We start from the raw sequence: 11786 nt of genomic DNA, 5'->3' as shown, positions 1-11786 counted from the left end.
TGGGCCTTCTATTTCTTAGAGGACAGGAATGTCCCTTAAGCTGCCCCTCCTTGGCCTTAGGTCAGTCCATCCTGGAAAGGCCTGTTGATACTCTCACATGTTGGGCCAGGTCTAGGCTGCTAAGACTATGTCTTTATGGAAATATTCTCAACCTTACAATCTGGGGGCAGTAGCTCTAAGGACAGAGGCACACCCCACCCTTCCATCAGACGTCTGGCCAACTCTGCCCACTCCTCCCTTTCACTGTCCCCTGCAGAAAGAGCAGGCTGGCCTAAATTAATTTAACGCAATGAATGATCTCTTCCTAGGGCAGTGGCAGAGACAGAGAAGTGAGATGACCTGCCTGGGTCACACAAAGGTCTCCGGCAGAGCCAGGCCTATCTCCAGTGCTCCTGGCACCTGCTCAAGAGTTCTTCCACCTAGCATTGGGAGTCCTGTCCCTGGCATCAGATTGGCTGATACTGTGACATGATTAGACAAATACCTCAACTGACAGATTTGTTCTGAACTAAGCAGTCCCACCATCTTTGACGGAAGATGACCAAACTAGGAGACCGTGTTTTGGCACCAGAGTCCCTGGCAGGAGGGACTGTCTTTGTTTCTGCAGGCATGTTCAGGTCTGAGAGCGGGCAGGTCTCTGAGACATAAACCTAGCAGGCCTTTCTGGTTTGGGTACGAGCTCAACATAAGGTTGACATAAAGGAGGCCATATTATTAGAAAAGAAACTCTATTGTAACTTTGAATGGGCTCTGATTACCTAACCCTGACATGCTCTATAGATTTTACAACCCCTCCCAGCTGCTATAAGTTGATAACTTTATTCTTTTGAGTTCCTTAGGAATGTGATGACCCTGGGGCAGAGAGTCTGTGCTGATAGCCATCATCAATGACAACTGAAAGATCAGGGTGTAGGGCGTTGCTCCAGTCTCTGATGCACATCCAGCAAAACAAAAGACTATCAGGACCTAAGACCAGCTGCCTCCCCCCTGGGAGACCAGTCCCGTATATAACTGGCCTGTAGTCTTTGTTCTGGAAATGGTTCTTTCCAACATTAGTCAGCCATCTTCCCTCTTGCTAGCAAGCTGTAATAAAAACTCCTTTCTCTCCTACCACCTTGCCTCCTGAATATTGGGATGTCTTGTGGCAGGCAGGAGACGCCCCTCCTTGGGCAGTAACAGTTTCATTTCCCAGCTTCCCCCTCCTGCCCCAAAAATGGCAGCCTGTGCCCTCTTGCTCCATTTCAGTTCTCCCGAGCATGGGACTTGAAGTTCTAATCTCCAACCTGGGGATTTCCCTGTCTTTGGCTAACAAGAAACAAAAATAGGGAAGAAAGCTGTGAATCATATATTTTCCCCTGAAGGTTGCTTCAAGCTAGAAGTACTTGCAAGGACAAAATGGAGGCAAGTTCAGGTAGATGGCTGTACCTGTGGTACCTGGTCCATTGCTCTGATACAGAGCCATCTCTGAGCTGTGGGAAATTTTCACAGCCCCCGTCCTCACGGGGCCTCTGGTAGGCACTGGCTCGTTGCCTCAGTGTTGCTGCTTCCTGTGGTCAGAGGACTCCCTTCCATAGCCTTGCTTGCTTTTTTCTTTCCTTGGGTCTAGAGAGAGACTGCCGCCCTGATTGCTAACCATCCAGCTCCTGGCTGGAGAGGAGGCTGTTTTATGGGCAGGTTTGGGCCTCCCTTTCCTCCTCTCCCCACCCAGGGGAATTCCAGGCCCTCAGCCCAGGCGGAAGGAAGAGGCCCTCACCCAGGCCTGGGCCAACTCACTGTGCCCTGACTCTTCACCCTGGGAGACTACCTCCCTCCTTCCCTTTTCCTTGAGGGGGCACGTCCTTACCCCAAGGACTCTGAGTCATCCTTCCTGCCCTCTTCCAGCCACAATACTCAGTCTAAACGCACATGACCAGGGGAATGTGAAATTTTGCCTTCATTTATTCCTTTTCTAACACTCTTCCTTTCCTTACCTAGATCTGAATTTCTTACCTATATCATTTTCCTTCTCGCCAAAGAATTTCTTTTAACATGTCTTGCAAGGCAGATCTACTAGCAACAAATTCTTTTTTTTTTTTTTTTTTTGAGGAAGATTAGCCCTGAGCTAACTACTGCCAGTCTTCCTCTTTTTGCTGAGGAAGCCTGGCCCTGAGCTAACATCCGTGCCCATCTTCCTCTACTTTATATGTGGGATGCCTACCACAGCATGGCGTTCCAAGTGGTGCCATGTCCGCACCTGGGATCCAAACCGGCGAACCCCGGGCTGCCAAGAAGCAGAACATTCGAACTTAACCACTGAGCCACCGGGCCAGCCCCACAAATTCAATTTTTGTTTCTCTGATTTTCTTTATTTTTCCTTCACCTTTGAAAGATAATTTCACAGGATACAGAATCCTAAGCTGGTGTTTTTTTTCTCTCAACACTTTAAATATGTCACTCCAGCCTCTTTCGTGGTTTCTGAGGAGAAGTTGGATTAATTCTTATCATTGCTCCTCTGTAGGTAAGGCAGTTTTTTCCTTTGGCTTCTTCAAGATTTTTTCTTTATCTTTGATTTTGTTCAGTTTGAATACGATAGGCTTAGGTGTAGGGGGTGTTTTTTTGGCATTTGTCCTGCTTAGTGTTTTCTGAGCTTCTTTTTTTTTTTTTTTAAGAAGATTAGCCCTGAGCTAACTACTGCCAATCCTCCTCTTTTTGCTGAGGAAGACTGGCCCTGAACTAACATCCATGCCCATCTTCCTCTACTTTATACGTGGGACGCCTGCCACAGCATGGCTTTTGCCAAGCGGTGCCATGTCCACACCCGGGATCCTAACTGGTGAACCCTGAGCCTCCAAGAAGCGGAACATGCAAACTTAACTGCTGCGCCACCAGGCCAGCCCCTTCTCTGAGCTTCTTGGATCTGTGGTGGTGTCTGACATTAATTTGGGGGAAATTCTCAGTCATTCTTTCTTTTGTTCTTTTCTTTCTTTCTTCTCCTGCTGTTGACATTTCTAAAAATAAAATAAGAGATCTTTTTCCTTTAAAATTTTACACTGATGAGCTTACTATGTATCCAGCACAGGAAAAAAAAAAAAAAACGGTTGGGCTTATAAGCACCATTCCAGCCCCATCTGCCCACACACAGATAACATCACCACTTGGCCTTTGTCTGTATGAATGAAGTGCAGACATCACATGGAATCCTCACTGCCCCAAAGGGATATGGTTGAACTTATCTCCAAATCTGGTTCCTGGCCTAGTGGGAAACCAGCCCTTCCCAGATTTCAGCACACTCCTTAGCATTACTTCTTCATGCTTCTGCTCCATACTCTTGTGTCCACATCTGCTGCCCTGGTTCTTCCCCGTGTCAGTTCAGAAGCAAAGCCAAGCACCTTCTGTGGTTCGCACCAAAAAATCCACTCAAACCACTCCAGCTAATAATATGCATGCCAAAAATGTTTAGGAGTGAAGTATACCGATGTCCTAGTGCCCACGTCCCCATTCTCCTGCCACTACAGGTGCAGGAGGGAGATATGCATTGGGGACACTGCACGCAAAAGCACAACGTTTGCTGTTGACTAGCTTTTGGCTCCAGACTGCTGTGTGGACCCTCCAGACCTGTCAAGCTGAGCTAGAGCTCACCGGAGCCCAGAGCTCTAACTTTATACCTTTGAGCTAAGGCTTAGCCCCACTACTGATTGCCTTCACCGCTGTTCCCAAGGCCCATGCCCTGATCTTGGTCTTGGAGGACTCACCACAGGAAGAAACAGGATAAGACAACCTAAAAGAAAATAGAATGTTCCTCCCTAAGGCCTTGAGCAAAACTGGACTAAGTGCCTCCACTCCTAGACTTTTCCAGGGCATGGCTGAGGTTCAAGTGGGAGTCAGCCTCAGGTCTATCTTGCTACTTCAAGTTCCTGGAAAAAGAGACCCCAAAGGCCATTACCTTTCCCTTTCTCCATGGAATAGCATCCCCTTCTTCTGAGAACCTCCCCTCCCAATGCCATGGGTAGATGTGGGAGTTTTTATGTTCTTATAGAACCTGTCCTTCTGGCTTGGTTGATTGGTCCAGGGGTAGATACCTGACGGGGGAAGTTCTGACATCACTTGACTCCCTGGTCCCTATTTCCCCTGAGGTCCAACTATATCCCGACCCTTCCCAGTTTGATTACTTTGGTAATCTTCTTTTGATTACATAAGATACTCCAGTATTCTTCTGATTGATTCCCCTTTTGCTTAAGGCAATTTGAGATGGGTTCCTGATACAGCAGGCCAGGAGCCTAGAAAACAGAATCTCCCAAAGCAGGAGCACACACAGAGCGGCCCCTGTGTGGACACAGAGTTTTCCACCTGTCACATTGAGAGCCTCGCCTTTTAACACTGTGTTCTGAAATGATTTTGCCTGGACCTGTGTCATCTGTCCCCCTCCTCCTGTTCATTCCCAAAGCGCCCTGGATGGGGGGCTTTGCATTCTCCCTAAGGTAGGAGATTGCAGAATCCTAGTGAGTCTGTGTCTGGGATTTCAACCCTAGGACACAATCAGAGATGTGCACACATATTGAACTACGAAAGGTTTAGGGCTGCATTGCTCACAGCTGTAAAAAACTTGGAAATAACCTAAATGTCTAATAATGGTTAAAAGAATTATGGTCTGGTCATTCAATAAGATGTTGAAACTACTAAAAATGATATTTTGAAGAATATACTTAATCACCTGGAAAAGTACTCATGATATAATATGTGAAAATCAGGATACAAAGTTTAATATGTGTTATAATCTCAATTATATCAAATTACATAATATTATGTATATGTACTTGAATGGCCAAAAAGAATCACACCAAAATGATAATTTTATTTTCTTCATTGTTTTCTGGACTTTCGAAATTGTTTATGATGAGCAAGTTTTATTTTTAAATTCTGTTATTATGTTGTTTTGTTTTAAATTAGAACATTTTTTCCTGTAGAAAAGTCAGATTTCTTTGTCTGCTGTTTGCTCTTGGCCTTTACCAGACAGCTACATGACCTGTTGTGACTGTGAGGCCCCATTTTTTGCCTTGTGGTTCCTTCCGGAGCCCCTGTTCTCAGGTCTCCTGTGTCCCTGGAATGCTGGGCCTGGTGGTTCAGGAGGGCTGCCGTTCCACCCCCAGGGGCAGGGTTGTTTCTTTAGCTGGTAGATGGCTTTTAGCAGCAAACTAGTAACCAACCTTTCACATGAGCTTATTTGCAGTCCAAAACTACCTCCGGTAACTTGGCTGATCCTGTTACCTGCCTTATTGCAGCTCTCATTCCAGCCGAGGTTGGGAGCCTATGAATTCCTGGGCCCCACAGATGTGACAAAGCTCTTTTTTTTTAAAAAAGATTTTATTTTTTTCCTTTTTCTCCCCAAAGCCCCCGGGTACATAGTTGTATATTCTTTGTTGTGGGTGCTTCTAGTTGTGGCATGTGGGACGCTGCCTCAGCGTGGTTTGATGAGCAGTGCCATGTCCGCGCCCAGGATTTGAACCAATGAAACACTGGGCCGCCTGCAGCAGAGCGTGTGAACTTAACCACTTGGCCAGGGGCCAGCCCCAACAAAGCTTTTAAGGAGCTCATGTCTGACACCTAGGACAGATTTTAGCCTGAAGTCACCAGTGTGGCAATACAGGAAGCACAAAGGACCCAGGCTCGTGGAGCCAAGCTTCTCAGCCTCCCTGCGCTGCCCATGTGAGCTTGGACAAGGCCCTCTTCGAAGCTCGCTGCCACCTGTTCACAGGTGCAAACCGTGATGCGAGGGATCATGCAGTCTCCAACACTTTTCCTGACCAAGACTATGTTCTGTTCATTCCACAGAGTATGACCAATAGTAAGAGCGAATGCTTGCCATGTGCCAGAGTTCTAAATGGTTCATATATATAAATTCATCTTATCTTCAGACAACCCTGCGAGCCAGGTTCTGTCGTCATCATCGTCATCATCTCTGTTTAGTCGATGAGGAAGCTGAGGCACAGGGAGGCCAAGTAACTTGCCCAAGTGCACACAGTTGGGGCATGGAGGGACAAGGATTCAAACCCAGCAGACCTGAATGTCTAATCTAGGCCATTAACCACTCTGCTGCCTCTCAGTGACATGATTTCAGCTAACCTATTTTCTGCCTTCATTCCGAACTTGGCCAGAAGTGGTCAGTAGATCACGGTGACTCACCAGCAAAACCGCAAAGGAGGTGAAGCCCATCTCCCTTGCCGTCTAGCCACCCAAAGTCGGCCTCCGGGGGCCCTGACCTATGATTCTCCTTCCTCCCCGGCTCTGCAAGGATGGCAGAGGCCTCCCCCTGCCATCCAGACTCCCTAAGATATGTCAATGGGTTGTGGGTTTCCCACTCACTTAGGCCTCATATTCTGAAGTGAGAAAGTGCTAATTTCCTGGTTTGGGGAAAAAGAGGAAATACAACATGCATCACTTAATGAACACACTCTGCACGTCCACATATATGTAAATTAACTCATTTGGTTTTCAAGTCAACTCATTCTTGTTACTTGTCCTATTTTACAAATGAGGCCAATGAGGCTTAGGGAGCTTGTGTGACCTGCCCACAGGCCCACAACCAGAAAAGGAACAGGAAACACTGCCCAAATATATGGACCATACTCTTTCTCTCCCTCTCTCCACCCTCTCTTCCCATATCTGGTCGTCTCATCTCCCTGACTCTCTCATCACCAGTCTAATTTGTGTGTGTGTATGTGTAGGGGGGATCTTTAATAACATTATTAATTCAAATTAAGTATTTTGGGTTTAAATACCTTCTCTTCAAATTTGATTGTAATTTTCCTGGAGTTTTTCGTGTCTCCAGTTCTATGAAGTTGAAAGTTGAACCATCCCTGACCTAAATCAGTGTTTTAGAGTGGTTGAAAGAGAGGTAATGCATGTGCAATGATTTCAAAAGCATCAAGTCATCTACCAGTGCTGGGCTGCTATTTTGTCTCATCTTTGTTAATAGCATCTGGCACAGTTGCCAGGCTGTGCGGAGGAGCACTCCTGGGAAGCTCCAGAACAGCGCCAGCATCATCCAAACCTGATATGTTTTATTCCACCTAAAACCACAAAGGCAACTGGGACTTGTTCTACCAACATCATAGTCCTAACACTGGTGGAAACTGACGTAAACGGAGGGGCTCACTACCATCGACCCCAAACCTGAGGGGCTTTCATTTCCACGAGCAGCCTCAGAGTCTTCTCCACATATAATGAATATGCATATGGTAATAACATGGCTAAGTTTTTGAAATCTGCTTTTATTCATTTATATTCTATCATATATACAATCACATAATAATAAAAAATGTTTATAATTTCTTTGATTAAGAAACGTTATTTTAAAAGTAACACTTGGTTATTGCCAAAAACTTGGAAAGTGCAAAAAGAATAAGGAAGAAAATTTAACTCAATATTAACTTTAGAACCCAGATATATAACCCCTGCTAACTTTCTGTTCTATTTCTTTCTGGACTTTGATTTGCATATGTATTTTAAAGTATAATTGGGCATCATATATATATATACTGTTTTGTATGTATAATTTTTCACTTACCTTTATATAAAGAAACACTTTTCTATGTCCTGATAATCATTTTTAATGATGGCATAACTATTTTTCCCAGCCTTATTGAGATATTATTGACATATATGTACGTTTAATGTGTACAGTGTGATGATTAGATACATGTATATATTGCAAAATGATTACCACAGTAAGGTTAGTTAACATCTTCATCCCTTCACATAATTATGATTTGTGTGTGTGTGTGTGTGTGTGTGTGTGTGTTGATAACATTTAAGATCTACTCTCTTAAAAACTTTCAGGAATATAATACAGAACTGATAATTATCTTCACCATGCTGTGCATTAGATTCCCCAAGTCTTATTTATGTTAAAGACAGGGATCTGTACCCTTTGACCAGTATCTCCCCATTTCTCAACCTCCTGGCAACCACCATTCTACCCTATTTCTATGAGTTCGGCTGCTTTAGATTCCACATATAAGGGAGAACGTACAATATTTGTCTTTCTCTGTCTGACTTATTTCACATAGCATAATGCTCTCAAGGTCCATCCATGTCATCACAAAAGGCAGGATTTCCTTTGTTTTTAGGACTGAATAATATTCCATTGTGTGTGTATGTATATATATATGGTATATATACTGTGGCATATATATATATATGGTATATATATACTACAGTGACTGCATAACTTTTAATCCAGCAGATGTACCATAATTTACTATCCCATTTCTGAATGGTTGGCCAATTGTTTTGCAGTAAACATCTTCGTGAATACAGAGTTTTTTCCCCCATAGTAACTTTTTCCCTAAAACAACTCCCAGGAGAAATATTGGGTCAAAGGTTAGGACCCCATGTTGTATCTGAAGCAACCTAACATCTTGCAGATATGGTGCCAGCTTATTCATTTTAATATTGCGTGACTGTACTGCAACTCAGCATCAGCACACACATTAGGCACCAATAGTTGCAAAGAACTCTGCAGAGGACCTGATAACCCAAGCTCAGAACCTAGGCTCTGGGGGTACAGAGGCTAACAGTAAAATGCCAGCCTCCTGTCCCATGATCATCCTCTTCTAACAGGCCAGCCTATCTCCTGGCAAGGAGGGTGCTAGAATTCTTACAGATCTGGAAAGGTTGATTTCTTCCCTCACAAATATCTCTACCATCCCTTGGTGAAGGTCTGTCATTTTGACAGCTTTGATCATTTAGCTTAAGGTTTTTAAATGTGTTAAATGTAAATACCCGAGGAAAGGGTAGCTCAGCAAAACTGCTATCAATCCCTTCTTCTCTGGTATAAATGAGCCTTCAATTTTTTTTTTGACAATGAGTTTTGATGGGTGAAGGAGGGGTATTGAAGCCTCATGTGGGAGGATGGGATTTTTTCTGCTTTACAATGTTTCTCCAGGCTGGTCCCCTTTTCTTTTTCTTTTTTCTTTTCTTTTCTTTTTTTTTTTGAGGAAGATTAGCCCTGAGCTAACATCTGCTGCCAATCCTCCTCTTTTTGCTAAGGAAGACTGGCCCTGAGCTAACATCCACACCCATCTTCCTCTACTTTATATGTGGGACGCCTGCCACAGCATGGCTTGCCAAGCGGTACCATGTCTGCACCCGGGATCCGAACCGGCAAACCCCGGGCCGCCAAAGCGGAACTTGTGCACTTAACTGCCTCGCCCTTAGGCCGGCCCCTGGTCCCCTTTTCTGGAGTGAGTAAATAGTGGCATCCACTGATCGCATTAGTAGAGGCTAGAAGAATGTAACAATTCTCACTCGGAGATATTGTTTCCTTTTGAAAATGGCCTCAGGCAACAAATCCATGAGCAAAATATACAACGTCATTGGACAATGAAATATAAATTAAAACAACAATCAGTCAACAATTTCCAACAATCAAATTAGCAACATGATACTACTAGTGAAAATGTATGATATAGTAGACATTTTTTTCTGGAGGTCGGTTTAGCAATATCTATCAAAAGTGGTTTTTTGGTGGCCAGCCTGGTGGCGCAGCGGGTAAGTGCGCACCTTCCGCATCGTGGGGCCAGGGTTTGCTGGTTTAGATCCTGGGTGTGGGCATGGCACTGCTTGGCGAGCCATGCTGTGGTAGGCATCCCACATATAAAGTAGAGGAAGATCGGTGCAGATGTTAGTTCAGGGCCAGTCTTCCTCAGCAAAACGGGGAGGATTGGCAGCAGTTAGCTCAAGGCTAATCTTCCTCATTAAAAAAAAAAAAAAGAGGAGGATTGGCAGCAGATGTTAGCTGATCTTCCTCAAAAAAAAAAAAAAGTGTTTTTTTTGGTTTTTTTGGGGGTGGGGGGGTGAGGAAGATTAGCCCTGAGCTAACATCTGTGCTGATCCTCCTCTATTTTATGTGTAGGATGCCTCTACAGCATGGCCGATGAAAGGAATAGGTCCGTGCTCAGGATCCCAACCCGCGAAGCCAGGTCACCAAAGCGGAGCACAAAAAACTTTAACCACTCAGCCACAGGGCCAGCCCCAATCAAAAGTTTTTTTAAGTGGACAAAGACAACAGAAATGTATTTTATAAGGCTGTCCACCAGAATGTTCTTTATAAAAGTGAAAAATTGGAATGATTGAATTTTGAACTATCTGATAAAAGATCTCATAAAAGTGTAGTAGAAGATCTATATTCCTAGACTATTACTGTCACTAAAAATGATGTAGATAAATATTTGTTAACACACACACACAAAATGGCCTATACTGTATTGTTAGGTGAAAGGTGCAAGTTATAGAACAGAATGACCTCAGTTTTGTAAAAAAAAAAAAAAAAAAATTGGCATATGTGTCTGGGAAAGATATAACTAGTAAGCTAAGTTTTGATAATGAATAAGTATGGCTTCTGTGATAAGAAAATTGTATTTTAAAGTTATTGTTTGAAGGCTCTAAGAATCTCTGCTCGGCTTGCAAAGGGCAGGCATGCCCTTCACCTTCCCTGGCCCTTACAGATGTGTCAACAATGAGGCTTGTGCACCCAAGCCAGGGAGGGGGCCTGTGCCAGCCTCAAAGAAAGCCTTCTGGGCACTCTGCCCTCTCTGCCCCTCAACACACCCTCATTATTGTCACTGCTGGGAGGAGCAGGCTGTGCCTCACAGCTCTTATCAGTTTCATTTTCTTACCTCAGTAAAAACAACAGTAGTCCTTTTTTTTTTTTTTTTTTTGAGAAAGATTAACCCTGAGCTAACTGCTGCCAATCCTCCTCTTTTTGCTGAGGAAGACTTGCCCTGAACTAACATCCATGCCCATCTTCCTCCACTTTATACATGGGACACCTACCACAGCATGGCTTGCCAAACAGCACCATGTCGCACCCGGGATCCGAACTGGTGAACCCCAGGCCACCGAGAAGCAGAACGTGAGCACTTAACCGCTGCGCCACCAGCTGGACCCATAAACAACAGTAGTCTTGATGCAAGGAGTGAAAATGGGAAATTGGCTATTCTATGCTTTGGTCATGAAAACGTGATGGTGATGGAAAGGCAATCCTTGGAATGTGCCAGGTCCCAGCTTATGGCACAGTGTATTTTTAAGTCACTGCGTGACAACATTTGCAGAGATTCCTGCTACAAACGTACTGTCTTTAAATTCCGCTGCCCTGCAGTAGCGCAAACGCCTTGAAGCTGCCCGGTGTCAGACATGCGACTTGTTTAACATTATATGTCTGATGTGGCCCTTAAACTGCCATTAGTCAAAGACAGCAAGGGCTTTGTCCTCTCCCTAAGGACATGGGATTTCTCACTCCCGTAATTATGAGATACTGGTGGAATTTCCATTGCCCCCGGAGCTGGCTCTCCAAACTCAAAGTAGAAATTGTATTTCCACTTTGACCCTTTCTCTGAATCCCTGTGCTACCAGAAACAGATGTTTCAGTCTGTTCTCCTACACAAACTTGGCTCCATTAACTCTGCCACATCTAAGGGAGACATTTGGATTCTTGCTTTTCTATTGCATTTCATTGTATTGTCACACACCGTCTTGGTTGGTGTCCCTGGAACAAGTCCCTTTATAGGACTTGAGACTCATCTCATGGCCCCAACAAGTAAATACCCCTTTGTCATGAGATCTTGCTTTAGGGATCAGCTTGTGTTCTGCAAAAGTGAAAGCTGTGGGCCTTAAGGATTAAGTTGGCTGAGAACCTTTGATTTTAATACAGGAATTCAGGTTTAGGCACCTATGCTGTATGTGAAATGAAAAGTGTGATTGTCTTTTAACTCTATACTTTTAAGGGATTGGTGGTTGCCTTGTGTCTA

The sequence above is a fragment of the Equus caballus genome, chromosome 23, assembly GCF_041296265.1.
Source record: "Equus caballus isolate H_3958 breed thoroughbred chromosome 23, TB-T2T, whole genome shotgun sequence".
NCBI lineage: Eukaryota > Metazoa > Chordata > Mammalia > Perissodactyla > Equidae > Equus > Equus caballus.
This window is presented reverse-complemented; position numbering follows the sequence as displayed.